Source organism: Stigmatopora nigra, unplaced genomic scaffold, assembly GCF_051989575.1.
Source record: "Stigmatopora nigra isolate UIUO_SnigA unplaced genomic scaffold, RoL_Snig_1.1 HiC_scaffold_24, whole genome shotgun sequence".
Taxonomy (NCBI): Eukaryota; Metazoa; Chordata; class Actinopteri; order Syngnathiformes; family Syngnathidae; genus Stigmatopora; species Stigmatopora nigra.
This window is the reverse complement of record NW_027551603.1, coordinates 2,076,758-2,102,372: the sequence shown is the minus strand read 5'-3', so window position 1 is coordinate 2,102,372 and position 25,615 is coordinate 2,076,758. Positions and strand designations below refer to the sequence as shown.

At 50.0% G+C, this 25,615-nt stretch overlaps 1 non-coding gene and 100 pseudogenes across 1 annotated transcript; all 101 read left to right on the top strand.

The window, feature by feature from the left end:
* Positions 1-11: 11 nt before the first annotated feature.
* LOC144189058 (5S ribosomal RNA) lies at positions 12-130 on the top strand (annotated as a pseudogene).
* Positions 131-186: 56 nt separating this feature from the next.
* LOC144190438 (5S ribosomal RNA) lies at positions 187-305 on the top strand (annotated as a pseudogene).
* A 56-nt stretch (positions 306-361) lies between these two features.
* Positions 362-490, top strand: LOC144184942 (5S ribosomal RNA; annotated as a pseudogene).
* A 56-nt stretch (positions 491-546) lies between these two features.
* On the top strand, positions 547-665 carry LOC144184088 (5S ribosomal RNA; annotated as a pseudogene).
* A 56-nt stretch (positions 666-721) lies between these two features.
* On the top strand, positions 722-850 carry LOC144185137 (5S ribosomal RNA; annotated as a pseudogene).
* A 56-nt stretch (positions 851-906) lies between these two features.
* LOC144187356 (5S ribosomal RNA) lies at positions 907-1,025 on the top strand (annotated as a pseudogene).
* Positions 1,026-1,081: 56 nt separating this feature from the next.
* LOC144186631 (5S ribosomal RNA) lies at positions 1,082-1,200 on the top strand (annotated as a pseudogene).
* Positions 1,201-1,256: 56 nt separating this feature from the next.
* LOC144184760 (5S ribosomal RNA) lies at positions 1,257-1,385 on the top strand (annotated as a pseudogene).
* A 56-nt stretch (positions 1,386-1,441) lies between these two features.
* On the top strand, positions 1,442-1,560 carry LOC144190068 (5S ribosomal RNA; annotated as a pseudogene).
* Positions 1,561-1,616: 56 nt separating this feature from the next.
* Positions 1,617-1,735, top strand: LOC144184596 (5S ribosomal RNA; annotated as a pseudogene).
* A 56-nt stretch (positions 1,736-1,791) lies between these two features.
* Positions 1,792-1,920, top strand: LOC144184305 (5S ribosomal RNA; annotated as a pseudogene).
* Positions 1,921-1,976: 56 nt separating this feature from the next.
* On the top strand, positions 1,977-2,095 carry LOC144187655 (5S ribosomal RNA; annotated as a pseudogene).
* Positions 2,096-2,151: 56 nt separating this feature from the next.
* LOC144184086 (5S ribosomal RNA) lies at positions 2,152-2,270 on the top strand (annotated as a pseudogene).
* A 56-nt stretch (positions 2,271-2,326) lies between these two features.
* Positions 2,327-2,455, top strand: LOC144185135 (5S ribosomal RNA; annotated as a pseudogene).
* Positions 2,456-2,511: 56 nt separating this feature from the next.
* LOC144187355 (5S ribosomal RNA) lies at positions 2,512-2,630 on the top strand (annotated as a pseudogene).
* Positions 2,631-2,686: 56 nt separating this feature from the next.
* LOC144186620 (5S ribosomal RNA) lies at positions 2,687-2,805 on the top strand (annotated as a pseudogene).
* A 56-nt stretch (positions 2,806-2,861) lies between these two features.
* On the top strand, positions 2,862-3,000 carry LOC144185746 (5S ribosomal RNA; annotated as a pseudogene).
* A 56-nt stretch (positions 3,001-3,056) lies between these two features.
* On the top strand, positions 3,057-3,175 carry LOC144190067 (5S ribosomal RNA; annotated as a pseudogene).
* Positions 3,176-3,231: 56 nt separating this feature from the next.
* LOC144182636 (5S ribosomal RNA) lies at positions 3,232-3,350 on the top strand (annotated as a pseudogene).
* A 56-nt stretch (positions 3,351-3,406) lies between these two features.
* On the top strand, positions 3,407-3,535 carry LOC144184304 (5S ribosomal RNA; annotated as a pseudogene).
* Positions 3,536-3,591: 56 nt separating this feature from the next.
* Positions 3,592-3,720, top strand: LOC144184303 (5S ribosomal RNA; annotated as a pseudogene).
* A 56-nt stretch (positions 3,721-3,776) lies between these two features.
* LOC144187654 (5S ribosomal RNA) lies at positions 3,777-3,895 on the top strand (annotated as a pseudogene).
* Positions 3,896-3,951: 56 nt separating this feature from the next.
* Positions 3,952-4,080, top strand: LOC144184301 (5S ribosomal RNA; annotated as a pseudogene).
* A 56-nt stretch (positions 4,081-4,136) lies between these two features.
* On the top strand, positions 4,137-4,255 carry LOC144187651 (5S ribosomal RNA; annotated as a pseudogene).
* Positions 4,256-4,311: 56 nt separating this feature from the next.
* LOC144184085 (5S ribosomal RNA) lies at positions 4,312-4,430 on the top strand (annotated as a pseudogene).
* Positions 4,431-4,486: 56 nt separating this feature from the next.
* LOC144185134 (5S ribosomal RNA) lies at positions 4,487-4,615 on the top strand (annotated as a pseudogene).
* Positions 4,616-4,671: 56 nt separating this feature from the next.
* Positions 4,672-4,790, top strand: LOC144187354 (5S ribosomal RNA; annotated as a pseudogene).
* Positions 4,791-4,846: 56 nt separating this feature from the next.
* On the top strand, positions 4,847-4,965 carry LOC144186608 (5S ribosomal RNA; annotated as a pseudogene).
* Positions 4,966-5,021: 56 nt separating this feature from the next.
* On the top strand, positions 5,022-5,160 carry LOC144185744 (5S ribosomal RNA; annotated as a pseudogene).
* A 56-nt stretch (positions 5,161-5,216) lies between these two features.
* Positions 5,217-5,335, top strand: LOC144183720 (5S ribosomal RNA; annotated as a pseudogene).
* A 56-nt stretch (positions 5,336-5,391) lies between these two features.
* LOC144191161 (5S ribosomal RNA) lies at positions 5,392-5,510 on the top strand (annotated as a pseudogene).
* Positions 5,511-13,092: 7,582 nt separating this feature from the next.
* LOC144187893 (5S ribosomal RNA) lies at positions 13,093-13,211 on the top strand (annotated as a pseudogene).
* Positions 13,212-13,267: 56 nt separating this feature from the next.
* Positions 13,268-13,386, top strand: LOC144190066 (5S ribosomal RNA; annotated as a pseudogene).
* Positions 13,387-13,442: 56 nt separating this feature from the next.
* Positions 13,443-13,561, top strand: LOC144189057 (5S ribosomal RNA; annotated as a pseudogene).
* A 56-nt stretch (positions 13,562-13,617) lies between these two features.
* On the top strand, positions 13,618-13,736 carry LOC144190437 (5S ribosomal RNA; annotated as a pseudogene).
* A 56-nt stretch (positions 13,737-13,792) lies between these two features.
* On the top strand, positions 13,793-13,921 carry LOC144184941 (5S ribosomal RNA; annotated as a pseudogene).
* Positions 13,922-13,977: 56 nt separating this feature from the next.
* On the top strand, positions 13,978-14,096 carry LOC144184084 (5S ribosomal RNA; annotated as a pseudogene).
* A 56-nt stretch (positions 14,097-14,152) lies between these two features.
* LOC144185133 (5S ribosomal RNA) lies at positions 14,153-14,281 on the top strand (annotated as a pseudogene).
* Positions 14,282-14,337: 56 nt separating this feature from the next.
* On the top strand, positions 14,338-14,456 carry LOC144187353 (5S ribosomal RNA; annotated as a pseudogene).
* A 56-nt stretch (positions 14,457-14,512) lies between these two features.
* On the top strand, positions 14,513-14,631 carry LOC144186597 (5S ribosomal RNA; annotated as a pseudogene).
* Positions 14,632-14,687: 56 nt separating this feature from the next.
* On the top strand, positions 14,688-14,826 carry LOC144185743 (5S ribosomal RNA; annotated as a pseudogene).
* Positions 14,827-14,882: 56 nt separating this feature from the next.
* LOC144184083 (5S ribosomal RNA) lies at positions 14,883-15,001 on the top strand (annotated as a pseudogene).
* A 56-nt stretch (positions 15,002-15,057) lies between these two features.
* LOC144185132 (5S ribosomal RNA) lies at positions 15,058-15,186 on the top strand (annotated as a pseudogene).
* Positions 15,187-15,242: 56 nt separating this feature from the next.
* Positions 15,243-15,361, top strand: LOC144190820 (5S ribosomal RNA; annotated as a pseudogene).
* A 56-nt stretch (positions 15,362-15,417) lies between these two features.
* On the top strand, positions 15,418-15,556 carry LOC144185741 (5S ribosomal RNA; annotated as a pseudogene).
* Positions 15,557-15,612: 56 nt separating this feature from the next.
* Positions 15,613-15,731, top strand: LOC144190339 (5S ribosomal RNA; annotated as a pseudogene).
* Positions 15,732-15,787: 56 nt separating this feature from the next.
* LOC144182417 (5S ribosomal RNA) lies at positions 15,788-15,906 on the top strand (annotated as a pseudogene).
* A 56-nt stretch (positions 15,907-15,962) lies between these two features.
* LOC144184940 (5S ribosomal RNA) lies at positions 15,963-16,091 on the top strand (annotated as a pseudogene).
* Positions 16,092-16,147: 56 nt separating this feature from the next.
* LOC144184082 (5S ribosomal RNA) lies at positions 16,148-16,266 on the top strand (annotated as a pseudogene).
* Positions 16,267-16,322: 56 nt separating this feature from the next.
* On the top strand, positions 16,323-16,451 carry LOC144186543 (5S ribosomal RNA; annotated as a pseudogene).
* Positions 16,452-16,507: 56 nt separating this feature from the next.
* LOC144191150 (5S ribosomal RNA) lies at positions 16,508-16,626 on the top strand (annotated as a pseudogene).
* Positions 16,627-16,682: 56 nt separating this feature from the next.
* On the top strand, positions 16,683-16,801 carry LOC144186585 (5S ribosomal RNA; annotated as a pseudogene).
* A 56-nt stretch (positions 16,802-16,857) lies between these two features.
* On the top strand, positions 16,858-16,996 carry LOC144185740 (5S ribosomal RNA; annotated as a pseudogene).
* Positions 16,997-17,052: 56 nt separating this feature from the next.
* LOC144188658 (5S ribosomal RNA) lies at positions 17,053-17,171 on the top strand (annotated as a pseudogene).
* A 56-nt stretch (positions 17,172-17,227) lies between these two features.
* LOC144185309 (5S ribosomal RNA) lies at positions 17,228-17,346 on the top strand (annotated as a pseudogene).
* A 56-nt stretch (positions 17,347-17,402) lies between these two features.
* On the top strand, positions 17,403-17,521 carry LOC144182774 (5S ribosomal RNA; annotated as a pseudogene).
* Positions 17,522-17,577: 56 nt separating this feature from the next.
* LOC144187584 (5S ribosomal RNA) lies at positions 17,578-17,696 on the top strand. Its single transcript, XR_013324877.1, has one exon. It is a non-coding gene; the product is annotated as a 5S ribosomal RNA (ribosomal RNA).
* Positions 17,697-17,752: 56 nt separating this feature from the next.
* LOC144187175 (5S ribosomal RNA) lies at positions 17,753-17,870 on the top strand (annotated as a pseudogene).
* A 56-nt stretch (positions 17,871-17,926) lies between these two features.
* Positions 17,927-18,045, top strand: LOC144186805 (5S ribosomal RNA; annotated as a pseudogene).
* A 56-nt stretch (positions 18,046-18,101) lies between these two features.
* Positions 18,102-18,220, top strand: LOC144189056 (5S ribosomal RNA; annotated as a pseudogene).
* Positions 18,221-18,276: 56 nt separating this feature from the next.
* LOC144182554 (5S ribosomal RNA) lies at positions 18,277-18,395 on the top strand (annotated as a pseudogene).
* Positions 18,396-18,451: 56 nt separating this feature from the next.
* LOC144184938 (5S ribosomal RNA) lies at positions 18,452-18,580 on the top strand (annotated as a pseudogene).
* A 56-nt stretch (positions 18,581-18,636) lies between these two features.
* LOC144184081 (5S ribosomal RNA) lies at positions 18,637-18,755 on the top strand (annotated as a pseudogene).
* Positions 18,756-18,811: 56 nt separating this feature from the next.
* On the top strand, positions 18,812-18,940 carry LOC144186834 (5S ribosomal RNA; annotated as a pseudogene).
* A 56-nt stretch (positions 18,941-18,996) lies between these two features.
* On the top strand, positions 18,997-19,115 carry LOC144191138 (5S ribosomal RNA; annotated as a pseudogene).
* A 56-nt stretch (positions 19,116-19,171) lies between these two features.
* Positions 19,172-19,290, top strand: LOC144189728 (5S ribosomal RNA; annotated as a pseudogene).
* A 56-nt stretch (positions 19,291-19,346) lies between these two features.
* Positions 19,347-19,485, top strand: LOC144187140 (5S ribosomal RNA; annotated as a pseudogene).
* Positions 19,486-19,541: 56 nt separating this feature from the next.
* LOC144190065 (5S ribosomal RNA) lies at positions 19,542-19,660 on the top strand (annotated as a pseudogene).
* Positions 19,661-19,716: 56 nt separating this feature from the next.
* On the top strand, positions 19,717-19,835 carry LOC144187650 (5S ribosomal RNA; annotated as a pseudogene).
* Positions 19,836-19,891: 56 nt separating this feature from the next.
* LOC144184300 (5S ribosomal RNA) lies at positions 19,892-20,020 on the top strand (annotated as a pseudogene).
* Positions 20,021-20,076: 56 nt separating this feature from the next.
* Positions 20,077-20,195, top strand: LOC144189158 (5S ribosomal RNA; annotated as a pseudogene).
* A 56-nt stretch (positions 20,196-20,251) lies between these two features.
* On the top strand, positions 20,252-20,370 carry LOC144182118 (5S ribosomal RNA; annotated as a pseudogene).
* A 56-nt stretch (positions 20,371-20,426) lies between these two features.
* On the top strand, positions 20,427-20,545 carry LOC144189569 (5S ribosomal RNA; annotated as a pseudogene).
* Positions 20,546-20,601: 56 nt separating this feature from the next.
* LOC144191125 (5S ribosomal RNA) lies at positions 20,602-20,720 on the top strand (annotated as a pseudogene).
* A 56-nt stretch (positions 20,721-20,776) lies between these two features.
* Positions 20,777-20,894, top strand: LOC144187173 (5S ribosomal RNA; annotated as a pseudogene).
* Positions 20,895-20,950: 56 nt separating this feature from the next.
* Positions 20,951-21,069, top strand: LOC144186307 (5S ribosomal RNA; annotated as a pseudogene).
* A 56-nt stretch (positions 21,070-21,125) lies between these two features.
* LOC144187856 (5S ribosomal RNA) lies at positions 21,126-21,244 on the top strand (annotated as a pseudogene).
* Positions 21,245-21,300: 56 nt separating this feature from the next.
* Positions 21,301-21,419, top strand: LOC144191351 (5S ribosomal RNA; annotated as a pseudogene).
* Positions 21,420-21,475: 56 nt separating this feature from the next.
* LOC144187172 (5S ribosomal RNA) lies at positions 21,476-21,593 on the top strand (annotated as a pseudogene).
* A 56-nt stretch (positions 21,594-21,649) lies between these two features.
* On the top strand, positions 21,650-21,768 carry LOC144186804 (5S ribosomal RNA; annotated as a pseudogene).
* A 56-nt stretch (positions 21,769-21,824) lies between these two features.
* LOC144187855 (5S ribosomal RNA) lies at positions 21,825-21,943 on the top strand (annotated as a pseudogene).
* Positions 21,944-21,999: 56 nt separating this feature from the next.
* Positions 22,000-22,118, top strand: LOC144183309 (5S ribosomal RNA; annotated as a pseudogene).
* Positions 22,119-22,174: 56 nt separating this feature from the next.
* Positions 22,175-22,293, top strand: LOC144191023 (5S ribosomal RNA; annotated as a pseudogene).
* Positions 22,294-22,349: 56 nt separating this feature from the next.
* Positions 22,350-22,468, top strand: LOC144190476 (5S ribosomal RNA; annotated as a pseudogene).
* Positions 22,469-22,524: 56 nt separating this feature from the next.
* On the top strand, positions 22,525-22,653 carry LOC144184937 (5S ribosomal RNA; annotated as a pseudogene).
* Positions 22,654-22,709: 56 nt separating this feature from the next.
* On the top strand, positions 22,710-22,828 carry LOC144184080 (5S ribosomal RNA; annotated as a pseudogene).
* Positions 22,829-22,884: 56 nt separating this feature from the next.
* On the top strand, positions 22,885-23,003 carry LOC144189127 (5S ribosomal RNA; annotated as a pseudogene).
* Positions 23,004-23,059: 56 nt separating this feature from the next.
* On the top strand, positions 23,060-23,198 carry LOC144186890 (5S ribosomal RNA; annotated as a pseudogene).
* A 56-nt stretch (positions 23,199-23,254) lies between these two features.
* LOC144182991 (5S ribosomal RNA) lies at positions 23,255-23,373 on the top strand (annotated as a pseudogene).
* Positions 23,374-23,429: 56 nt separating this feature from the next.
* LOC144191867 (5S ribosomal RNA) lies at positions 23,430-23,548 on the top strand (annotated as a pseudogene).
* Positions 23,549-23,604: 56 nt separating this feature from the next.
* LOC144187649 (5S ribosomal RNA) lies at positions 23,605-23,723 on the top strand (annotated as a pseudogene).
* Positions 23,724-23,779: 56 nt separating this feature from the next.
* Positions 23,780-23,908, top strand: LOC144184299 (5S ribosomal RNA; annotated as a pseudogene).
* Positions 23,909-23,964: 56 nt separating this feature from the next.
* LOC144183206 (5S ribosomal RNA) lies at positions 23,965-24,093 on the top strand (annotated as a pseudogene).
* A 56-nt stretch (positions 24,094-24,149) lies between these two features.
* On the top strand, positions 24,150-24,278 carry LOC144182494 (5S ribosomal RNA; annotated as a pseudogene).
* A 56-nt stretch (positions 24,279-24,334) lies between these two features.
* On the top strand, positions 24,335-24,463 carry LOC144185306 (5S ribosomal RNA; annotated as a pseudogene).
* Positions 24,464-24,519: 56 nt separating this feature from the next.
* LOC144187060 (5S ribosomal RNA) lies at positions 24,520-24,648 on the top strand (annotated as a pseudogene).
* Positions 24,649-24,704: 56 nt separating this feature from the next.
* Positions 24,705-24,833, top strand: LOC144186832 (5S ribosomal RNA; annotated as a pseudogene).
* A 56-nt stretch (positions 24,834-24,889) lies between these two features.
* Positions 24,890-25,018, top strand: LOC144187096 (5S ribosomal RNA; annotated as a pseudogene).
* A 56-nt stretch (positions 25,019-25,074) lies between these two features.
* Positions 25,075-25,203, top strand: LOC144187059 (5S ribosomal RNA; annotated as a pseudogene).
* A 56-nt stretch (positions 25,204-25,259) lies between these two features.
* On the top strand, positions 25,260-25,378 carry LOC144185500 (5S ribosomal RNA; annotated as a pseudogene).
* Positions 25,379-25,434: 56 nt separating this feature from the next.
* LOC144184652 (5S ribosomal RNA) lies at positions 25,435-25,563 on the top strand (annotated as a pseudogene).
* The last annotated feature ends 52 nt before the right edge of the window (positions 25,564-25,615 follow it).

Here is a 25,615-nt window from a genome sequence, read left to right as displayed (position 1 = left end):
AAGGCAATACCGCTCACGGCCATACCACCCTGAAAAGGCCCGATCTCGTCCGATCTCGAAAGCCAAGCGTGGTTCGGCCTGGTTAGTACCTGATTGGGAGACCGCTTGGGAATACCAGGTGCTGTGAGCATCATACCCCGCATCTTCTTCGACATTTCATGGGTGTCCATCTGTAAAAGCGGTACCGCTCACGGCCATACCACCCTGAAAAGGCCCGATCTCGTCCGATCTCGGAAACCAAGCATTGTTCGGCCTGTTTAGTACCTGATTGGGAGACCGCTTGGGAATACCAGGTGCTGTGAGCATCATACCCCGCATCTTTTTCGACATTTCATGGGTGTCCATCTGCAAGAGCAGTACCGCTCACGGCCATATCACCCTGATAAGGCCCGATCTCGCCCGATCTCGTCCGATCTCGGAAGCCAAGCATGGTTCGGCCTGTTTAGTACCTGATTGGGAGACCGCTTGGGAATACCAGGTGCTGTGAGCATCATACCCCGCATCTTTTTCGACATTTCATGGGTGTCCATCTGCTGGTGCAGTACCGCTCACGGCCATACCACCCTGAAAAGGCCCGATCTAGCCCGATCTCGGAAGCCAAGCATGGTTCGGCCTGTTTAGTACCTGATTGGGAGACCGCTTGGGAATGCCAGGTGCTGTGAGCATCATACCCCGCATCTTTTTCGACATTTCATGGGTGTCCATCTGCAAGAGCAGTACCGCTCACGGCCATATCACCCTGAAAAGGCCCGATCTCGTCCGATCTCGTCCGATCTCGGAAGCCAAGCATGGTTCGGCCTGTTTAGTACCTGATTGGGAGACCGCTTGGGAATACCAGGTGCTGTGAGCATCATACCCCGCATCTTTTTCGACATTTCATGGGTGTCCATCTGCAAAAGCAGTACCGCTCACGGCCATACCACCCTGAAAAGGCCCGATCTCGTCCGATCTCGGAAGCCAAGCATGGTTCGGCCTGGTTAGTACCTGATTGGGAGACCGCTTGGGAATACCAGGTGTTGTGAGCATCATACCCCGCATCTTTTTCGACATTTCATGGGTGTCCATCTGCAAGAGTAGTACCGCTCACGGCCATACCACCCTGAAAAGGCCCGATCTCGTCCGATCTCGGCAGCCAAGCATGGTTCGGCCTGGTTAGTACCTGATTGGGAGACCGCTTGGGAATACCAGGTGCTGTGAGCATCATACCCCTCATCTTTTCTGACATTTCATGGGTGTCCATCTGCAAGAGCAGTACCGCTCACGGCCATACCACCCTGATAAGGCCCGATCTCGCCCGATCTCGCCCGATCTCGGCAGCCAAGCATGGTTCGGCCTGGTTAGTACCTGATTGGGAGACCGCTTGGGAATACCAGGTGCTGTGAGCATCTTGCCCCGCATCTTTTTCGACATTTCATGTGTGTCCATCTGCTAGTGCAGTACCGCTCACGGCCATACCACCCTGAAAAGGCCCGATCTCGTCCGATCTCGGAAGCCAAGCATGGTTCGGCCTGTTTAGTACCTGATTGGGAGACCGCTTGGGAATACCAGGTGCTGTGAGAACCATGCCCCGCATCTTTTTCGACATTTCATGGGTGTCCATCTGCAAAAGCAGTACCGCTCACGGCCGTACCACCCTGAAAAGGCCCAAACTCGTCCGATCTCGGAAGCCAAGCATGGTTCGGCCTGTTTAGTACCTGATTGGGAGACCGCTTGGGAATACCAGGTGCTGTGAGCATCATACCCTGCATCTTTTTCGACATTTCATGGGTGTCCATCTGCAAGAGCAGTACCACTCACGGCCATACCACCCTGAAAAGGCCCGATCTCGTCCGATCTCGTCCGATCTCGGAAGCCAAGCATGGTTCGGCCTGTTTAGTACCTGAATGGGAGACCGCTTGGGAATACCAGGTGCTGTGAGCATCATACCCCGCATCTTTTTCGACATTTCATGGGTGTCCATCTGCAAGCGCAGTACCGCTCACGGCCATACCACCCTGAAAAGGCCCGATCTCGTCCGATCTCGGAAGCCAAGCATGGTTCGGCCTGTTTAGTACCTGATTGGGAGACCGCTTGGGAATACCAGGTGCTGTGAGCATCATACCCCGCATCTTTTTCGACATTTCATGGGTGTCCATCTGCTGGTGCAGTACCGCTCACGGCCATACCACCCTGAAAAGGCCCGATCTAGCCCGATCTCGGAAGCCAAGCATGGTTCGGCCTGTTTAGTACCTGATTGGGAGACCGCTTGGGAATGCCAGGTGCTGTGAGCATCATACCCCGCATCTTTTTCGACATTTCATGGGTGTCCATCTGCAAGAGCAGTACCGCTCACGGCCATATCACCCTGAAAAGGCCCGATCTCGTCCGATCTCGTCCGATCTCGGAAGCCAAGCATGGTTCGGCCTGTTTAGTACCTGATTGGGAGACCGCTTGGGAATACCAGGTGCTGTGAGCATCATACCCCGCATCTTTTTCGACATTTCATGGGTGTCCATCTGCAAAAGCAGTACCGCTCACGGCCATACCACCCTGAAAAGGCCCGATCTCGTCCGATCTCGGAAGCCAAGCATGGTTCGGCCTGGTTAGTACCTGATTGGGAGACCGCTTGGGAATACCAGGTGTTGTGAGCATCATACCCCGCATCTTTTTCGACATTTCATGGGTGTCCATCTGCAAGAGTAGTACCGCTCACGGCCATACCACCCTGAAAAGGCCCGATCTCGTCCGATCTCGGCAGCCAAGCATGGTTCGGCCTGGTTAGTACCTGATTGGGAGACCGCTTGGGAATACCAGGTGCTGTGAGCATCATACCCCTCATCTTTTCTGACATTTCATGGGTGTCCATCTGCAAGAGCAGTACCGCTCACGGCCATACCACCCTGATAAGGCCCGATCTCGCCCGATCTCGCCCGATCTCGCCCGATCTCGGCAGCCAAGCATGGTTCGGCCTGGTTAGTACCTGATTGGGAGACCGCTTGGGAATACCAGGTGCTGTGAGCATCTTGCCCCGCATCTTTTTCGACATTTCATGTGTGTCCATCTGCTAGTGCAGTACCGCTCACGGCCATACCACCCTGAAAAGGCCCGATCTCGTCCGATCTCGGAAGCCAAGCATGGTTCGGCCTGTTTAGTACCTGATTGGGAGACCGCTTGGGAATACCAGGTGCTGTGAGAACCATGCACCGCATCTTTTTCGACATTTCATGGGTGTCCATCTGCAAAAGCAGTACCGCTCACGGCCATACCACCCTGAAAAGGCCCAAACTCGTCCGATCTCGGAAGCCAAGCATGGTTCGGCCTGTTTAGTACCTGATTGGGAGACCGCTTGGGAATACCAGGTGCTGTGAGCATCATACCCTGCATCTTTTTCGACATTTCATGGGTGTCCATCTGCAAGAGCAGTACCACTCACGGCCATACCACCCTGAAAAGGCCCGATCTCGTCCGATCTCGTCCGATCTCGGAAGCCAAGCATGGTTCGGCCTGTTTAGTACCTGAATGGGAGACCGCTTGGGAATACCAGGTGCTGTGAGCATCATACCCTGCATCTTTTTCGACATTTCATGGGTGTCCATCTGCAAGAGCAGTACCACTCACGGCCATACCACCCTGAAAAGGCCCGATCTCGTCCGATCTCGTCCGATCTCGGAAGCCAAGCATGGTTCGGCCTGTTTAGTACCTGAATGGGAGACCGCTTGGGAATACCAGGTGCTGTGAGCATCATACCCCGCATCTTTTTCGACATTTCATGGGTGTCCATCTGCAAGTGCAGTACCGCTCACGGCCATACCACCCTGAAAAGGCCCGATCTCGTCCGATCTCGGAAGCCAAGCATGGTTCGGCCTGTTTAGTACCTGATTGGGAGACCGCTTGGGAATACCAGGTGCTGTGAGCATCATACCCTGCATCTTTTTCGACATTTCATGGGTGTCCATCTGCAAGAGCAGTACCACTCACGGCCATACCACCCTGAAAAGGCCCGATCTCGTCCGATCTCGTCCGATCTCGGAAGCCAAGCATGGTTCGGCCTGTTTAGTACCTGAATGGGAGACCGCTTGGGAATACCAGGTGCTGTGAGCATCATACCCCGCATCTTTTTCGACATTTCATGGGTGTCCATCTGCAAGCGCAGTACCGCTCACGGCCATACCACCCTGAAAAGGCCCGATCTCGTCCGATCTCGGAAGCCAAGCATGGTTCGGCCTGTTTAGTACCTGATTGGGAGACCGCTTGGGAATACCAGGTGCTGTGAGCATCATACCCCGCATCTTTTTCGACATTTCATGGGTGTCCATCTGCTGGTGCAGTACCGCTCACGGCCATACCACCCTGAAAAGGCCCGATCTAGCCCGATCTCGGAAGCCAAGCATGGTTCGGCCTGTTTAGTACCTGATTGGGAGACCGCTTGGGAATGCCAGGTGCTGTGAGCATCATACCCCGCATCTTTTTCGACATTTCATGGGTGTCCATCTGCAAGAGCAGTACCGCTCACGGCCATATCACCCTGAAAAGGCCCGATCTCGTCCGATCTCGTCCGATCTCGGAAGCCAAGCATGGTTCGGCCTGTTTAGTACCTGATTGGGAGACCGCTTGGGAATACCAGGTGCTGTGAGCATCATACCCCGCATCTTTTTCGACATTTCATGGGTGTCCATCTGCAAAAGCAGTACCGCTCACGGCCATACCACCCTGAAAAGGCCCGATCTCGTCCGATCTCGGAAGCCAAGCATGGTTCGGCCTGGTTAGTACCTGATTGGGAGACCGCTTGGGAATACCAGGTGTTGTGAGCATCATACCCCGCATCTTTTTCGACATTTCATGGGTGTCCATCTGCAAGAGTAGTACCGCTCACGGCCATACCACCCTGAAAAGGCCCGATCTCGTCCGATCTCGGCAGCCAAGCATGGTTCGGCCTGGTTAGTACCTGATTGGGAGACCGCTTGGGAATACCAGGTGCTGTGAGCATCATACCCCTCATCTTTTCTGACATTTCATGGGTGTCCATCTGCAAGAGCAGTACCGCTCACGGCCATACCACCCTGATAAGGCCCGATCTCGCCCGATCTCGCCCGATCTCGCCCGATCTCGGCAGCCAAGCATGGTTCGGCCTGGTTAGTACCTGATTGGGAGACCGCTTGGGAATACCAGGTGCTGTGAGCATCTTGCCCCGCATCTTTTTCGACATTTCATGTGTGTCCATCTGCTAGTGCAGTACCGCTCACGGCCATACCACCCTGAAAAGGCCCGATCTCGCCCGATCTCGGCAGCCAAGCGTGGTTCGCCCTGTTTAGTACCTGAATGGGAGACCGCTTGGGAATACCAGGTGCTGTGAGCATCATACCCCGCATCTTTTTCGACATTTCATGGGTGTCCATCTGCAAAAGCAGTACCGCTCACGGCCATACCACCCTGAAAAGGCCCGATCTCGTCCGATCTCGGAAGCCAAGCATGGTTCGGCCTGGTTAGTACCTGATTGGGAGACCGCTTGGGAATACCAGGTGCTGTGAGCATCATACCCTGCATCTTCTTCGACATTTCATGGGTGTCTGTTGGGTTTGTTCTGTTTTACTATTATAATAGTTATATTAATTCATTTCTTTATTAAATCATTCTCTTTCTTTTCTCTGTATTAATTCATTACTTTGTTAAATCATTCTCTTTCTGTTTTTCAAAAGTGTTGAGGTCACACCAAGTCATCTTTAACCTGGACAGCCTTTTCCAGGATGGTTATACAGATAATCCACCCAATCTGGGTCCTTGAGATTTGGTGGGCCCTTGGTGACGAGGACAGGGCTATTCGGACAATAACAAGAATATTGTTATCGTTATGTAACCGTACACTTCAGGTTTTTCTGTATGTAACGATTATATGATTATGATTATATTATATGATTCTTAGGTCAAGGAGGTTGTATAATTACTCTAATCTACATGTTGTTAGGTCTAGTCCCTGTTTTTGTTATTAGTAAAATACTTTGATTGTTATTGTAGTCCCAGATGTTGTTTTTACTCATACGTGATGGAATGATCAACAACTCTGTAACTTGTGACCATAAGAATGGGACGAAAACGTCTATTCGGGAAGACGTTCGGAAGTTGTAAGGTGACACTTGCTGTAACGCTCCCCTCCGGAGGCTTTTATCTGTTGTATCCATTTCTATTTAATTAAATGTCAATAATTGAATAAGATGTCTTCCTGCAGTTATTGATAATTACGGACGAAGGTAATTATTAATGAACCTGACATTTTGGTCCTTCTGAGCCATGGAGGTCAATATACCGGAGCGAGAACCCAGGCGCTGCTGTTCGACATCTGGTAAGTGACCGTGCGCACGGCGTCTTCAAAACCCTTGGTGGGCCGGAGTTTTTCGACGGGGGCGCCTGGATTCTCGGCGGTTGAAGACTTTTCCTGCTGGAGGGAGACATCTGATGGATCTCGGGTAAGTCCACATTAATGTCTGCATGTTGTGAAGGTGTTTCCAAATGCGTTAAAGGGACATTGTATGTGAGGTCCATTGTTGGGCTGGTTTCGCGTCCTGGGTGACGGCGATAAAACCCTGTGTTTATACTAGTCAATGGCAGGTACGGTGGGGCACTTTGCTGGAAAGTGTCCTGTGTCTCAGGGGTAGGCACGAATATATTGTACTAGAGGTACAATATTGGGGCCGGGGAGTGTCCTGTGTCTAAAGGGTAGGCACGAATATACGTTGTATGGTGTTTGTGTGGTTTCTGCAGTAAAATTAGGAAAGGCCTAGGAGATACAGTCGATACAGTCGAATAGATAATAATAATATTAATAATAATAATAAATAATAGAGTTAACTGTGTGAGGCACACGAACTCACTACAAAAAATAAAAGTAAAATATGGGAAACACGTGTTGTAAGGCGGGTTTGGATGACGATCCAAAAAATACGTCTAACTTGTAAGGATTGGAAAAAATTGGAAAGACAAAGCGCTTTAAAAATATTACACAGCTATATTTATGGATAAATAAATATGGGTTTGCTGGCCAGCTTAAAATGCATAGAATGCAGGATAATATATGCACTAATGCATAGAGGTAATATACATATATAAATAATATGTGAGTGGATAAAAGTGTAACAGCTTGTTCCACAGACACTAATGGCAAAATAAGGCCGGGGAGAAGTTAAAAATACTATTTTGGGAAAATAGTGGGGGCTCCCTCGGATAACGGGGATATATTTAAGACCGTGGCTGCGGGAAAGTACTGTTTGGTAAGGAAAAAATAGCGGGGCCTCCTCGGCTGACGGGGAAAATATTTACCGAGATAGGTGACGGGCGCGGAGGAAGTTTAACAAAAATAAAGGGAGCTAGAAAATTAATGGGGACACTGGTATTTGATTTGGTTAATCCGGGTATGACGTTTTGTGATTACAATAAATTGGGTTTTTTTTGTGATGCTTGGGCTTGTATAACAACAATTAGAATGGTTATTTCCAAGTGCGGGTGGTGCTTTGTTAATATAACCTATATGTACTGTCAATTTACAGCAATGTGATGGCTTATTGCAGCTTGGTTTTTGATCCCGTCCGCTAACGGGAAGATGGTGTTTAAAAAGACAAAAGAATATATACAAAATGATCATTTAAATTTTAGCAGGGAATGTCACCTGTGTTTTTATTATGCTCTAGACTTGCCAAAAAATGTGTCAACTGCGGGGGAAGCGTTTCTGGTGCAGCGGCTGCTGATTAGATGGGAGTGAAACATGTGGGCCGCGGGGCAGACGATTTAACTGTGTTGGGCTTTCGGGAGCGTTCGGACCGTGTAAACAACTAAAATTTTGTGATCCCTTCCGTGAAGACATTATAATAATAATAATTGGCCTTGAGGGTGCTGAAGCAAACTTGAGGGCAGAAAATGGGTTTTTGCCATATTGTTGTGCTTGCAGCATACATATTCTGGATATATGGGGTCTTGGAAAAATATTGTGATGTAGTTGAATATCGGAAGAGGGGTTAATTTGACGTTTTAATGGTTGTCTTCTCTAAAAAGCGTTGTATTTGGGCACAGGGAAAAAGCTGGTTTGTAAACATAAGATAACAATGCTGTTTTCGCAGCAAGAGTGGAGGTCATAGTTAACGGCTAATTGCGTTTTCTGTTTGGACTTTTCAGAATAAGAACAATACATGGTCTGCAAGAAATGCAAGGTTATGCGGATGCTTTCGCATTGATATTTTGGGTTTTAAAATGAAATGTATTAAGAGGATAGAAAATCTGTTTAGTAAAAGGTTGATTTGGTAAAAAGCTTTGGATTTGGGAAATAGACCAAAATAGTCATTTTTGAGCAATTGTGGATTTCAAAGGGCTCTTAGTTAAAGGAAACTAGCTTTTGGAGGATAAAATAATATTAATACTATTTCAGAATTTTTTGATTATTCAAAATACTTTAATCCAGGAGGTTGGCTGTTTAAAAGAAAAAAAGGCCAGGATGACAAAATTTACAAAATTATGGTATATTGGTGACGATAAGGTTTTTAAAACATTAAAGTTTGTAATTAGGAATTGTCTAACAAAAGGTTGATTTCTCTAATTTAATTGTTGTAGATTTTTGTTTTGGTAACAGGCTATGGGAAATGACTCTTGTCTTAAGTAAACATCATATGAGGTGATTTACAAAGTATAGTAGGTATTGAATTATTTGGCTGTTAACGACATCAGATGGGAAATTTACAATGCAATAGTGGCATGATAAAATTCATGGCATTCATCCAAATAATTAGGTGAATTGTAAATAAAATAATTGGTTTAGGATGAGCATATTTTCCCTAAGAATGGAGTAACATGGAATGTTTTTCAAAGTGCACTTGAAAGAACATTGTCTGTTGTCCTGGCGGGAGGAAATATGCTTTGTCACAGGTCATATTGGTGACTTTAAGGATATTACGGATTGGATAAGCATTGGTCAATTGATACAACCAAATAACGTTGCTTTTTACTGCTTTAAGGGCATGCAAATTGGTGAGAACTTTAGCAACGATGGGGTTAATACGCCTGAATGTTACAGTGATAACGAGTGGCAATAACAAGCTTAGATAAGGGAGGGAAAGGAGAAATTCTCCAAATTCCAGAATCTGGCTTAGAAACAGGTTATGTTAGTCGTTTTGGGTTTTTGACAGGATGTGGTAGTACATTAATTCTGGGAAATTTTGGGAAATTGGGGACCCCATATCTAAAACAAGTAGGCGTCATGTTGTATAAATTAGGCGTGGATGAATTTGTTTTACAAATGGGGGAGATTATCTTATCACCTGAAACAAGTAGAAACAAAATTGGATGGCCGCATTAAAAGGTGATTGGCATGCTATTAGAGGAAATTGGGATTTTCCAAAAACCTGATAGGGGGCCATTAGGTCATGGCGGCTGTGAAAATAAAAACCTTAGATGTGAAACTATTGCCACCTCAATTCGGGGAACAAACAGCTAAACTGATAGCATTAAAGAGGATATAACTTTGTGTGAAACTTGAAGGAATTTTTTTACAAACGGTTAAAATGCTAGAGTGGGGGTGTGTATATTAAAGGATCTACTAATGAATGCGGGGTGGATCCAGACTTTCCGGAATGTGGGGTATTCATGGCGTCCTCGAGAATTTGTGGATTTTCTCCGGGTACTCCAGTTTACTCCCACAAAATGAAATTATGGATGCTAGACTGGTTGAACACACTAAATTCTTTTTTTTATGAGTGTGAGCGTGAATGATAGTTTGTCTTTTTGTGTTTTTTGATTGGCAGACCACCGAGACATAATCTATCAATAAAAGATCAATAAAGAAAATAATTTGGGCTTGAGTCAAGGGAAGACCTATGTCTCGACAAGGGGGAGGTGGCCTTGCTACAACGGCACTACAAGGCTTAGGGTTTAAATCTATATGCATACCCACATATCCATTTCAAAAAAATACATATAGATTTTATTTTATTTTATTAGATCATATGGATATCATTCCACGATATGGAATTCCAGAAACTATTTATAGTGATAATGGCTCCCATTTTGTTAATATAATAGTTGTCTACCATCCACAATTGGCGGACCTTATATGAAGTCCTGTTTGGTAGACCTTACAAATTGTTATTATTCACCACACAATGACAATTGGATGATGAGGCGAATCTATCAGAGAAAAAAAAACGCACACACCAAATTTAGACTATCAGAGGGAGATTTTGCTTCTTAACAGGAAACGGACGAAGCGACGGTGATTCTTGAAGACTGGATGCTGATAAGCAGCATAAAAGAAGAAACATCGGAGCAACGCAAAGTGGGAGGGTCCTTGTTACTGAAAGGGGACACGGATGCACCTTTCCCACAGTAAGAAGGTTGTCTAAATTGAAACGTTTCAAGAGGAAAACTCCCTAAACAAAGACAAAAAGTCATGTTGAAAACAATTATTGCTTTTGGGGCAATGAGATTAATGATGATTGTGATTCTATTCCTTTCCACAGTAGGGTTGTTTTCTCCAGTTGGAGAAAAAGGCGGAGGCGTTTCAATTGAGGATACACCTTCTTACGGGAGGGTAAACCGAGAAACATACACATTTACATTTAATTAACATTACCTACTAAATCAAATTTCCAAATTGAAAATATATATTTGGACTCGGCGACGTCCCGGGTGCCGTACAAGGTGTCAATCTATGGTGGGAAATATGTGTGGTACATTAACAGCAAAAAAATTGAAGATTGGGAAAAGCCTTGTTGCAGAAATTGGTCAAGATTGGAAAGCTTGGACTGACATATTAACCTGTGAAATTTATTTCTGAAACAGGGATTTCCCAAACGGGGGATAATTGGGCGCTGTTAATGGAGTGTAAAGAGGACAAGCACTAGGTGGAGCTACTTTGGTAAAAGGGTGGTCTCAATTGAAACATTGAGGGGACGGGTAAAATAAACTTTCTGACTTAATAAAATACGGGAAACACCAATATTAATTGAAAAGATTATTGCTCAGCAAGCAATACCATAAAACTATAGGGAACTCTTTTATATTGGGTTTGACGTCTCCATATAGTTTCAATTGAGACTAAACCATCTTACAAAAGATTAGGATAACCTACCAGACAAGGGAAAAAACGATGGGGTCTAACAACTCCCTCAATCACCATTCTTTTGGGGAAAAGTGTTTTTACAAATGAAAAAACGTGTCCTACTTGGCAAGAAAGAAAAAAAAATATATTGAAACAGTGTTAATCCTGTTACGCAGTAAATAGGAAGTCAATTTTTCCACTGTTTAATCATTTTACCTGCTTAAACCTTACAGGGCATGGTCTGAAGCTAGGGGCGATAAATGAGACGTGGTGTACCGGCGTTCTAAAACAAACTACACCCCTGATACCACGTTCTGGCCTATGGTGGCGGGGTGGTAGATAAATTATACGACTCCTGCCGAAACGCGGCAGGACTAGGTACTTTGGTCTCACTGCTCTTACCGATGTCTGTTTTTCCATCCACAGTGGAGGAGATACAATTGGCGGCTCATAATTCGGCTGAAGGGTCGACCCTCCCGACATCGTCGAGAGGCATGGAGGGAAGGAGATCCAACATACATTGATGCGATTGGCATCCCCTGGGGCGTACCAGATGAGTATAAGCTGGCTAATCAGATCGCAGCAGGTTGGGAGTCTATCTTCCTTCTAATCACCCCAAACAAAAATGTGGATAGAATAAATTACTTACATTACAATGTTCAAAACTTGGAAATTATACTGAACAGGGATTTGTGGCCATGAAGGAACAACTGGCAGCTACCAGTCTGATGGCGTTCCAGAATCGCATAGCGGTGGATATGATCCTTGAAACAGGGGGCGTGTGTGCAATGTTTGGAAAACAATGTTGCACCTTCATACCGAACAACGCGTCACCCAGTGGATCTCTCACCAGGGCCATTACTGGCCTGCAAACACTGAACCGCAATATGCAAGAGCACTCTGGAGTAGATACGTCCGCATTGTCAGATTGGTGGGATAAGACCTTTGGAAAATCTAAAGATTTGGCTACATCCTTCGTGGTTACTATAGGCACAATTACCGCTATTCTAACATTGTGTGGGTGATGTAGTATCCCCTGTTTGCGCTCCTTGCTAAGCCGACTTATAACTACTGCAATTGCCCCTACAAATTCTAAAGTACATGAGTTGTATCTTATGGGACGGTTTGGGGAAAGCAGTGAGGTCCAGGAGTACGGTAAATCCGAGGACCAATTGGACGAATATAATTATGTTTTTTCTCTTTCAGACCAGCCATGGGAGTAAGGAGTAGGCGGGAAAAATCACAGTCACCCGACATTACCATTTAGTGATTACTAAGAAATGACTAATAACATACATATTATAAAAACGGGGGAATGTTGGGTTTGTTCTGTTTTACTATTATAATAGTTATATTAATTCATTTCTTTATTAAATCATTCTCTTTCTTTTCTCTGTATTAATTCATTACTTTGTTAAATCATTCTCTTTCTGTTTTTCAAAAGTGTTGAGGTCACACCAAGTCATCTTTAACCTGGACAGCCTGTTCCAGGATGGTTATACAGATAATCCACCCAATCTGGGTCCTTGAGATTTGGTGGGCCCTTGGTGACGAGGACAGGGCTATTCGGACAATAACAAGAATATTGTTATCGTTATGTAACCGTACACTTCGGGTTTTTCTGTATGTAACGATTATATGATTATGATTATATTATATGATTCTTAGGTCAAGGAGGTTGTATAATTACTCTAATCTACATGTTGTTAGGTCTAGTCCCTGTTTTTGTTATTAGTAAAATACTTTGATTGTTATTGTAGTCCCAGATGTTGTTTTTACTCATACGTGATGGAATGATCAACAACTCTGTAACTTGTGACCATAAGAATGGGACGAAAACGTCTATTCGGGAAGACGTTCGGAAGTTGTAAGGTGACACTTGCTGTAACGCTCCCCTCCGGAGGCTTTTATCTGTTGTGTCCATTTCTATTTAATTAAATGTCAATAATTGAATAAGATGTCTTCCTGCAGTTATTGATAATTACGGACGAAGGTAATTATTAATGAACCTGACAGTGTCCATCTGCTAGTGCAGTACCGCTCACGGCCATACCACCCTGAAAAGGCCCGATCTCGTGCGATCTCGGAAGCCAAGCATGGTTCGGCCTGGTTAGTACCTGATTGGGAGACCGCTTGGGAATACCAGGTGCTGTGAGCATCTTGCCCCGCATCTTTTTCGACATTTCATGTGTGTCCATCTGCTAGTGCAGTACCGCTCACGGCCATACCACCCTGAAAAGGCCCGATCTCGTCCGATCTCGGAAGCCAAGCATGGTTCGGCCTGTTTAGTACCTGATTGGGAGACCGCTTGGGAATACCAGGTGCTGTGAGAACCATGCCCCGCATCTTTTCCGACATTTCATGGGTGTCCATCTGCAAAAGCAATACCGCTCACGGCCATACCACCCTGAAAAGGCCCGATCTCGTCCGATCTCGAAAGCCAAGCGTGGTTCGGCCTGGTTAGTACCTGATTGGGAGACCGCTTGGGAATACCAGGTGCTGTGAGCATCATACCCCGCATCTTCTTCGACATTTCATGGGTGTCCATCTGTAAAAGCGGTACCGCTCACGGCCATACCACCCTGAAAAGGCCCGATCTCGTCCGATCTCGGAAACCAAGCATTGTTCGGCCTGTTTAGTACCTGATTGGGAGACCGCTTGGGAATACCAGGTGCTGTGAGCATCATACCCCACATCTTTTTCGACATTTCATGGGTGTCCATCTGCAAGAGCAGTACCGCTCACGGCCATATCACCCTGATAAGGCCCGATCTCGCCCGATCTCGTCCGATCTCGGAAGCCAAGCATGGTTCGGCCTGTTTAGTACCTGATTGGGAGACCGCTTGGGAATACCAGGTGCTGTGAGCATCATACCCCGCATCTTTTTCGACATTTCATGGGTGTCCATCTGCTGGTGCAGTACCGCTCACGGCCATACCACCCTGAAAAGGCCCGATCTAGCCCGATCTCGGAAGCCAAGCATGGTTCGGCCTGTTTAGTACCTGATTGGGAGACCGCTTGGGAATGCCAGGTGCTGTGAGCATCATACCCCGCATCTTTTTCGACATTTCATGGGTGTCCATCTGCAAGAGCAGTACCGCTCACGGCCATATCACCCTGAAAAGGCCCGATCTCGTCCGATCTCGTCCGATCTCGGAAGCCAAGCATGGTTCGGCCTGTTTAGTACCTGATTGGGAGACCGCTTGGGAATACCAGGTGCTGTGAGCATCATACCCCGCATCTTTTTCGACATTTCATGGGTGTCCATCTGCAAAAGCAGTACCGCTCACGGCCATACCACCCTGAAAAGGCCCGATCTCGTCCGATCTCGGAAGCCAAGCATGGTTCGGCCTGGTTAGTACCTGATTGGGAGACCGCTTGGGAATACCAGGTGTTGTGAGCATCATACCCCGCATCTTTTTCGACATTTCATGGGTGTCCATCTGCAAGAGTAGTACCGCTCACGGCCATACCACCCTGAAAAGGCCCGATCTCGTCCGATCTCGGCAGCCAAGCATGGTTCGGCCTGGTTAGTACCTGATTGGGAGACCGCTTGGGAATACCAGGTGCTGTGAGCATCATACCCCTCATCTTTTCTGACATTTCATGGGTGTCCATCTGCAAGAGCAGTACCGCTCACGGCCATACCACCCTGATAAGGCCCGATCTCGCCCGATCTCGCCCGATCTCGCCCGATCTCGGCAGCCAAGCATGGTTCGGCCTGGTTAGTACCTGATTGGGAGACCGCTTGGGAATACCAGGTGCTGTGAGCATCTTGCCCCGCATCTTTTTCGACATTTCATGTGTGTCCATCTGCTAGTGCAGTACCGCTCACGGCCATACCACCCTGAAAAGGCCCGATCTAGCCCGATCTCGGAAGCCAAGCATGGTTCGGCCTGTTTAGTACCTGATTGGGAGACCGCTTGGGAATGCCAGGTGCTGTGAGCATCATACCCCGCATCTTTTTCGACATTTCATGGGTGTCCATCTGCAAGAGCAGTACCGCTCACGGCCATATCACCCTGAAAAGGCCCGATCTCGTCCGATCTCGTCCGATCTCGGAAGCCAAGCATGGTTCGGCCTGTTTAGTACCTGATTGGGAGACCGCTTGGGAATACCAGGTGCTGTGAGCATCATACCCCGCATCTTTTTCGACATTTCATGGGTGTCCATCTGCAAAAGCAGTACCGCTCACGGCCATACCACCCTGAAAAGGCCCGATCTCGTCCGATCACGGCAGCCAAGCATGGTTCGGCCTGGTTAGTACCTGATTGGGAGACCGCTTGGGAATACCAGGTGCTGTGAGCATCATACCCCTCATCTTTTCTGACATTTCATGGGTGTCCATCTGCAAGAGCAGTACCGCTCACGGCCATACCACCCTGATAAGGCCCGATCTCGCCCGATCTCGCCCGATCTCGCCCGATCTCGGCAGCCAAGCATGGTTCGGCCTGGTTAGTACCTGATTGGGAGACCGCTTGGGAATACCAGGTGCTGTGAGCATCTTGCCCCGCATCTTTTTCGACATTTCATGTGTGTCCATCTGCTAGTGCAGTACCGCTCACGGCCATACCACCCTGAAAAGGCCCGATCTCCTCCGATCTCGGAAGCCAAGCATTGTTCGGCCTGGTTAGTACCTGATTGGGAGACCGCTTGGGAATACCAGGTGCTGTGAGCATCATACCCAGCATCTTTTTCGACATTTCATGGGTGTCCATCTGCTGGTGCAGTACCGCTCACGGCCATACCACCCTGAAAAGGCCCGATCTCGTCTGATCTCGGAAGCCAAGCATGGTTCGGCCTGGTTAGTACCTGATTGGGAGACCGCTTGGGAATACCAGGTGCTGTGAGCATCATACCCCGCATCTTTTTCGACATTTCATGGGTGTCCATCTGCAAGAGCAGTACCGCTCACGGCCATATCACCCTGATAAGGCCCGATCTCGCCCGATCTCGTCCGATCTCGGAAGCCAAGCATGGTTCGGCCTGTTTAGTACCTGATTGGGAGACCGCTTGGGAATACCAGGTGCTGTGAGCATCATACCCCGCATCTTCTTCGACATTTCATGGGTGTCCATCTGCTGGTGCAGTACCGCTCACGGCCATACCACCCTGAAAAGGCCCGATCTAGCCCGATCTCGGAAGCCAAGCATGGTTCGGCCTGTTTAGTACCTGATTGGGAGACCGCTTGGGAATGCCAGGTGCTGTGAGCATCATACCCCGCATCTTTTTCGACATTTCATGGGTGTCCATCTGCAAGAGCAGTACCGCTCACGGCCATATCACCCTGAAAAGGCCCGATCTCGTCCGATCTCGTCCGATCTCGGAAGCCAAGCATGGTTCGGTCTGTTTAGTACCTGATTGGGAGACCGCTTGGGAATACCAGGTGCTGTGAGCATCATACCCCGCATCTTTTTCGACATTTCATGGGTGTCCATCTGCAAGAGCAGTACCGCTCACGGCCATACCACCCTGAAAAGGCCCGATCTCGTCCGATCTCGGAAGCCAAGCATGGTTCGGCCTGGTTAGTACCTGATTGGGAGACCGCTTGGGAATACCAGGTGCTGTGAGCATCATACCCCGCATCTTTTTCGACATTTCATGGGTGTCCATCTGCAAGAGCAGTACCGCTCACGGCCATACCACCCTGAAAAGGCCCGATCTCGTCCGATCTCGGCAGCCAAGCATGGTTCGGCCTGGTTAGTACCTGATTGGGAGACCGCTTGGGAATACCAGGTGCTGTGAGCATCATACCCCTCATCTTTTCCGACATTTCATGGGTGTCCATCTGCAAGAGCAGTACCGCTCACGGCCATACCACCCTGATAAGGCCCGATCTCGCCCGATCTCGCCCGATCTCGCCCGATCTCGGCAGCCAAGCATGGTTCGGCCTGGTTAGTACCTGATTGGGAGACCGCTTGGGAATACCAGGTGCTGTGAGCATCTTGCCCCGCATCTTTTTCGACATTTCATGTGTGTCCATCTGCTAGTGCAGTACCGCTCACGGCCATACCACCCTGAAAAGGCCCGATCTCGTCCGATCTCGGAAGCCAAGCATGGTTCGGCCTGTTTAGTACCTGATTGGGAGACCGCTTGGGAATGCCAGGTGCTGTGAGCATCATACCCCGCATCTTTTTCGACATTTCATGGGTGTCCATCTGCTAGTGCAGTACCGCTCACGGCCATACCACCCTGAAAAGGCCCGATCTTGTCCGATCTCGGCAGCCAAGCATGGTTTGGCCTGGTTAGTACCTGATTGGGAGACCGCTTGGGAATACCATGTCCTGTGAGCATCATACCCCGCATCTTTTTCGACATTTCATGGGTGTCCATCTGCAAGAGCAGTACCGCTCGTGGCCATACCACCCTGAAAAGGCCCGATCTCGTCCGATCACGGAAGCCAAGCATGGTTCGGCCAGTTTAGTACCTGATTGGGAGACCGCTTGGGAATACCAGGTGCTGTGAGCATCATACCCCGCATCTTTTTCGACATTTCATGGGTGTCCATCTGCTAGTGCAGCACCGCTCACGGCCATACCACCCTGAAAAGGCCCGATCTCGTCCGATCTCGGAAGCTAAGCATGGTTCGGCCTGGTTAGTACCTGATTGGGAGACCGCTTGGGAATACCAGGTGCTGTGAGCATCATACCCCGCATCTTTTTCGACATTTCATGGGTGTCCATCTGCTGGTGCAGTACCGCTCACGGCCATACCACCCTGAAAAGGCCCATCTCGTCCGATCTCGGAAGCCAAGCATTGTTCGGCCTGGTTAGTACCTGATTGGGAGACCGCTTGGGAATACCAAGTGCTGTGAGCATCATACCCCGCATCTTTTTCGACATTTCATGGGTGTCCATCTGCTAGTGCAGTACCGCTCACGGCCATACCACCCTGAAAAGGCCCGATCTCGTCCTGTCTCGGCAGCCAAGCATGGTTCGGCCCGTTTAGTACCTGATTGGGAGACCGCTTGGGAATACCAAGTGCTGTGAGCATCATACCCCGCATCTTTTTCGACATTTCATGGGTGTCCATCTGCAAAAGCAGTACCGCTCACGGCCATACCACCCTGAAAAGGCCCGATCTCGTCCGATCTCGAAAGCCAAGCGTGGTTCGGCCTGGTTAGTACCTGATTGGGAGACCGCTTGGGAATACCAGGTGCTGTGAGCATCATACCCCGCATCTTCTTCGACATTTCATGGGTGTCCATCTGTAAAAGCGGTACCGCTCACGGCCATACCACCCTGAAAAGGCCCGATCTCGCCCGATCTCGGAAGCCAAGCATTGTTCGGCCTGTTTAGTACCTGATTGGGAGACCGCTTGGGAATACCAGGTGCTGTGAGCATCATACCCCGCATCTTTTTCGACATTTCATGGGTGTCCATCTGCAAGAGCAGTACCGCTCACGGCCATATCACCCTGATAAGGCCCGATCTCGCCCGATCTCGTCCGATCTCGGAAGCCAAGCATGGTTCGGCCTGTTTAGTACCTGATTGGGAGACCGCTTGGGAATACCAGGTGCTGTGAGCATCATACCCCGCATCTTTTTCGACATTTCATGGGTGTCCATCTGCTGGTGCAGTACCGCTCACGGCCATACCACCCTGAAAAGGCCCGATCTAGCCCGATCTCGGAAGCCAAGCATGGTTCGGCCTGTTTAGTACCTGATTGGGAGACCGCTTGGGAATGCCAGGTGCTGTGAGCATCATACCCCGCATCTTTTTCGACATTTCATGGGTGTCCATCTGCAAGAGCAGTACCGCTCACGGCCATATCACCCTGAAAAGGCCCGATCTCGTCCGATCTCGTCCGATCTCAGAAGCCAAGCATGGTTCGGCCTGTTTAGTACCTGATTGGGAGACCGCTTGGGAATACCAGGTGCTGTGAGCATCTTGCCCCGCATCTTTTTCGACATTTCATGTGTGTCCATCTGCTAGTGCAGTACCGCTCACGGCCATACCACCCTGAAAAGGCCCGATCTCGTCCGATCTCGGAAGCCAAGCATGGTTCGGCCTGGTTAGTACCTGATTGGGAGACCGCTTGGGAATACCAGGTGCTGTGAGCATCATACCCCGCATCTTTTTCGACATTTCATGGGTGTCCATCTGCAAGAGCAGTACCGCTCACGGCCATACCACCCTGAAAAGGCCCGATCTCGTCCGATCTCGGCAGCCAAGCATGGTTCGGCCTGGTTAGTACCTGATTGGGAGACCGCTTGGGAATACCAGGTGCTATGAGCATCACACCCCTCATCTTTTCCGACATTTCATGGGTGTCCATCTGCAAGAGCAGTACCGCTCACGGCCATACCACCCTGATAAGGCCCGATCTCGCCCGATCTCGCCCGATCTCGCCCGATCTCGGCAGCCAGGCATGGTTCGGCCTGGTTAGTACCTGATTGGGAGACCGCTTGGGAATACCAGGTGCTGTGAGCATCTTGCCCCGCATCTTTTTCGACATTTCATGTGTGTCCATCTGCTGGTGCAGTACCGCTCACGGCCATACCACCCTGAAAAGGCCCGATCTCGTCCGATCTCGGAAGCCAAGCATGGTTCGGCCTGTTTAGTACCTGATTGGGAGACCGCTTGGGAATACCAGGTGCTGTGAGAACCATGCCCCGCATCTTTTTCGACATTTCATGGGTGTCCATCTGCAAAAGCAGTACCGCTCACGGCCATACCACCCTGAAAAGGCCCGATCTCGTCCGATCTCGGAAGCCAAGCATGGTTCGGCCTGTTTAGTACCTGATTGGGAGACCGCTTGGGAATACCAGGTGCTGTGAGCATCATACCCTGCATCTTTTTCGACATTTCATGGGTGTCCATCTGCAAGAGCAGTACCACTCACGGCCATACCACCCTGAAAAGGCCCGATCTCGTCCGATCTCGTCCGATCTCGGAAGCCAAGCATGGTTCGGCCTGTTTAGTACCTGAATGGGAGACCGCTTGGGAATACCAGGTGCTGTGAGCATCATACCCCGCATCTTTTTCGACATTTCATGGGTGTCCATCTGCATACGCAGTACCGCTCACGGCCATACCACCCTGAAAAGGCCCGATCTCGTCCGATCTCGGAAGCCAAGCATGGTTCGGCCTGGTTAGTGCCTGATTGGGAGACCGCTTGGGAATACCAGGTGCTGTGAGCATAATACCCCGCATCTTTTTCGACATTTCATGGGTGTCCATCTGCAAGAGCAGTACCGCTCACGGCCATACCACCCTGAAAAGGCCCGATCTTGTCCGATCTCGGCAGCCAAGCATGGTTTGGCCTGGTTAGTACCTGATTGGGAGACCGCTTGGGAATACCATGTGCTGTGAGCATCATACCCCGCATCTTTTTCGACATTTCATGGGTGTCCATCTGCAAGAGCAGTACCGCTCGTGGCCATACCACCCTGAAAAGGCCCGATCTCGTCCGATCTCGGAAGCCAAGCATGGTTCGGCCAGTTTAGTACCTGATTGGGAGACCGCTTGGGAATACCAGGTGCTGTGAGCATCATACCCTGCTTCTTTTTCGACATTTCATGGGTGTCCATCTGCTAGTGCAGCACCGCTCACGGCCATACCACCCTGAAAAGGCCCGATCTCGTCCGATCTCGGAAGCCAAGCATGGTTCGGCCTGGTTAGTACCTGATTGGGAGACCGCTTGGGAATACCAGGTGCTGTGAGCATCATACCCCGCATCTTTTTCGACATTTCATGGGTGTCCATCTGCTGGTGCAGTACCGCTCACGGCCATACCACCCTGAAAAGGCCCATCTCGTCCGATCTCGGAAGCCAAGCATTGTTCGGCCTGGTTAGTACCTGATTGGGAGACCGCTTGGGAATACCAAGTGCTGTGAGCATCATACCCCGCATCTTTTTCGACATTTCATGGGTGTCCATCTGCTAGTGCAGTACCGCTCACGGCCATACCACCCTGAAAAGGCCCGATCTCGTCCTGACTCGGCAGCCAAGCATGGTTCGGCCCGTTTAGTACCTGATTGGGAGACCGCTTGGGAATACCAAGTGCTGTGAGCATCATACCCCGCATCTTTTTCGACATTTCATGGGTGTCCATCTGCAAGAGCAGTACCGCTCACGGCCATTCCACCCTGAAAAGGCCCGATCTCGTCCGATCTCGGAAGCCAAGCATGGTTCGGCCTGGTTAGTACCTGATTGGGAGACCGCTTGGGAATACCAGGTGCTGTGAGCATCATACCCCGCATCTTTTTCGACATTTCATGGGTGTCCATCTGCTAGTGCAGTACCGCTCACGGCCATACCACCCCGAAAAGGCCCGATCTCGTCCGATCTCGGAAGCCAAGCATGGTTCGGCATGGTTAGTACCTGATTGGGAGACCGCTTGGGAATACCAGGTGCTGTGAGCATCATACCCTGCATCTTTTTCGACATTTCATGGGTGTCCATCTGCTGGTGCAGTACCGCTCACGGCCATACCACCCTGAAAAGGCCCATCTCGTCCGATCTCGGAAGCCAAGCATTGTTCGGCCTGGTTAGTACCTGATTGGGAGACCGCTTGGGAATACCAAGTGCTGTGAGCATCATACCCCGCATCTTTTTCGACATTTCATGGGTGTCCATCTGCTAGTGCAGTACCGCTCACGGCCATACCACCCTGAAAAGGCCCGATCTCGTCCTGTCTCGGCAGCCAAGCATGGTTCGGCCCGTTTAGTACCTGATTGGGAGACCGCTTGGGAATACCAAGTGCTGTGAGCATCATACCCCGCATCTTTTTCGACATTTCATGGGTGTCCATCTGCAAGAACAGTACCGCTCACGGCCATTCCACCCTGAAAAGGCCCGATCTCGTCCGATCTCGGAAGCCAAGCATGGTTCGGCCTGGTTAGTACCTGATTGGGAGACCGCTTGGGAATACCAGGTGCTGTGAGCATCATACCCCGCATCTTTTTCGACATTTCATGGGTGTCCATCTGCTATTGCAGTACCGCTCACGGCCATACCACCCCGAAAAGGCCCGATCTCGTCCGATCTCGGAAGCCAAGCATGGTTCGGCATGGTTAGTACCTGATTGGGAGACCGCTTGGGAATACCAGGTGCTGTGAGAACCATGCCCCGCATCTTTTCCGACATTTCATGGGTGTCCATCTGCAGAAGCAGTACCGCTCACGGCCATACCACCCTGAAAAGGCCCGATCTCGTCCGATCTCGAAAGCCAAGCGTGGTTCGGCCTGGTTAGTATCTGATTGGGAGACCGCTTGGGAATACCAGGTGCTGTGAGCATCATACCCCGCATCTTCTTCGACATTTCATGGGTGTCCATCTGTAAAAGCGGTACCGCTCACGGCCATACCACCCTGAAAAGGCCCGATCTCGTCCGATCTCGGAAGCCAAGCATTGTTCGGCCTGTTTAGTACCTGATTGGGAGACCGCTTGGGAATACCAGGTGCTGTGAGCATCATACCCCGCATCTTTTTCGACATTTCATGGGTGTCCATCTGCAAGAGCAGTACCGCTCACGGCCATATCACCCTGATAAGGCCCGATCTCGCCCGATCTCGTCCGATCTCGGAAGCCAAGCATGGTTCGGCCTGTTTAGTACCTGATTGGGAGACCGCTTGGGAATACCAGGTGCTGTGAGCATCATACCCCGCATCTTTTTCGACATTTCATGGGTGTCCATCTGCTGGTGCAGTACCGCTCACGGCCATACCACCCTGAAAAGGCCCGATCTAGCCCGATCTCGGAAGCCAAGCATGGTTCGGCCTGTTTAGTACCTGATTGGGAGACCGCTTGGGAATGCCAGGTGCTGTGAGCATCATACCCCGCATCTTTTTCGACATTTCATGGGTGTCCATCTGCAAGAGCAGTACCGCTCACGGCCATATCACCCTGAAAAGGCCCGATCTCGTCCGATCTCGGCAGCCAAGCATGGTTCGGCCTGGTTAGTACCTGATTGGGAGACCGCTTGGGAATACCAGGTGCTGTGAGCATCATACCCCTCATCTTTTCCGACATTTCATGGGTGTCCATCTGCAAGAGCAGTACCGCTCACGGCCATACCACCCTGATAAGGCCCGATCTCGCCCGATCTCGCCCGATCTCGCCCGATCTCGGCAGCCAAGCATGGTTCGGCCTGGTTAGTACCTGATTGGGAGACCGCTTGGGAATACCAGGTGCTGTGAGAACCATGCCCCGCATCTTTTTCGACATTTCATGGGTGTCCATCTGCAAAAGCAGTACCGCTCACGGCCATACCACCCTGAAAAGGCCCGATCTAGCCCGATCTCGGAAGCCAAGCATGGTTCGGCCTGTTTAGTACCTGATTGGGAGACCGCTTGGGAATACCAGGTGCTGTGAGCATCTTGCCCCGCATCTTTTTCGACATTTCATGTGTGTCCATCTGCTAGTGCAGTACCGCTCACGGCCTTACCACCCTGAAAAGGCCCGATCTCGTCCGATCTCGGAAGCCAAGCATGGTTCGGCCTGTTTAGTACCTGATTGGGAGACCGCTTGGGAATACCAGGTGCTGTGAGAACCATGCCCCGCATCTTTTTCGACATTTCATGGGTGTCCATCTGCAAAAGCAGTACCGCTCACGGCCATACCACCCTGAAAAGGCCCGATCTCGTCCGATCTCGGAAGCCAAGCATGGTTCGGCCTGTTTAGTACCTGATTGGGAGACCGCTTGGGAATACCAGGTGCTGTGAGCATCATACCCTGCATCTTTTTCGACATTTCATGGGTGTCCATCTGCAAGAGCAGTACCACTCACGGCCATACCACCCTGAAAAGGCCCGATCTCGTCCGATCTCGTCCGATCTCGGAAGCCAAGCATGGTTCGGCCTGTTTAGTACCTGAATGGGAGACCGCTTGGGAATACCAGGTGCTGTGAGCATCATACCCCGCATCTTTTTCGACATTTCATGGGTGTCCATCTGCTAGTGCAGTACCGCTCACAGCCATACCACCCTGAAAAGGCCCGATCTCGTCCGATCTCGTCCGATCTCGGCAGCCAAGCATGGTTCGGCCTGGTTAGTACCTGATTGGGAGACCGCTTGGGAATACCAGGTGCTGTGAGCATCATACCCTTCATCTTTTTCGACATTTCATGGGTGTCCATCTGCAAGAGCAGTACCACTCACGGCCATACCACCCTGAAAAGGCCCGATCTCGCCCGATCTCGTCCGATCTCGGAAGCCAAGCATGGTTCGGCCTGGTTAGTACCTGATTGGGAGACCGCTTGGGAATACCAGGTGCTGTGAGCATCATACCCCGCATCTTTTTCGACATTTCATGGGTGTCCATCTGCAAGAGCAGTACCGCTCACGGCCATACCACCCTGAAAAGGCCCGATCTCGCCCGATCTCGTCCGATCTCGGCAGCCAAGCATGGTTCGGCCTGGTTGGTACCTGATTGGGAGACCGGTTGGGAATACCAGGTGCTGTGAGCATCATACCCCGCACCTTTTTCGACATTTCATGGGTGTCCATCTGCAAGAGCAGTACCGCTCACGGCCATACCACCCTGATAAGGCCCGATCTCGCCCGATCTCGTCCGATCTCGGCAGCCAAGCAGGGTTCCGCCTGTTTAGTACCTGATTGGGAGACCGCTTGGGAATACCAGATGCTGTGAGCATCTTGCCCCGCATCTTTTTCGACATTTCATGGGTGTCCATCTGCAAAAGCAGTACCGCTCACGGCCATACCACCCTGAAAAGGCCCGATCTCGCCCGATCTCGTCCGATCTTGGCAGCCAAGCATGGTTCGGCCTGGTTCGTACCTGATTGGTAGACCGCTTGGGAATACCAGGTGCTGTGAGCATCATGCCCCGCATCTTTTTCGACATTTCATGGGTGTCCATCTGCAAGAGCAGTACCGCTCACGGCCATACCACCCTGAAAAGGCCCGATCTCGCCCGATCTCGTCCGATCTCGGCAGCCAAGCATGGTTCGGCCTGGTTAGTACCTGATTGGGAGACTGGTTGGGATTACCAGGTGCTGTGAGCATCATACCCCGCACCTTTTTCGACATTTCATGGGTGTCCATCTGCAAGAGCAGTACCGCTCACGGCCATACCACCCTGATAAGGCCCGATCTCGCCCGATCTCGTCCGATCTCGGCAGCCAAGCAGGGTTCCGCCTGTTTAGTACCTGATTGGGAGACCGCTTGGGAATACCAGATGCTGTGAGCATCTTGCCCCGCATGTTTTTCGACATTTCATGGGTGTCCATCTGCAAAAGCAGTACCGCTCACGGCCATACCACCCTGAAAAGGCCCGATCTCGCCCAATCTAGGAAGCCAAGCATGGTTCGGCCTGGTTAGTACCTGATTGGGAGACCGCTTGGGAATACCAGGTGCTGTGAGCATCATACCCCGTATCTTTTTCGACATTTCATGGGTGTCCATCTGCTAGTGCAGTACCGCTCACGGCCATACCACCCTGAAAAGGCCCGATCTCGTCCGATCTCGTCCGATCTCGGAAGCCAAACATGGATCGGCCTGGTTAGTACCTAATTGGGAGACCGCTTGGGAATACCAGGTGCTGTGAGCATCATACCCCGCATCTTTTTCGACATTTCATGGGTGTCCATCTGCTAGTGCAG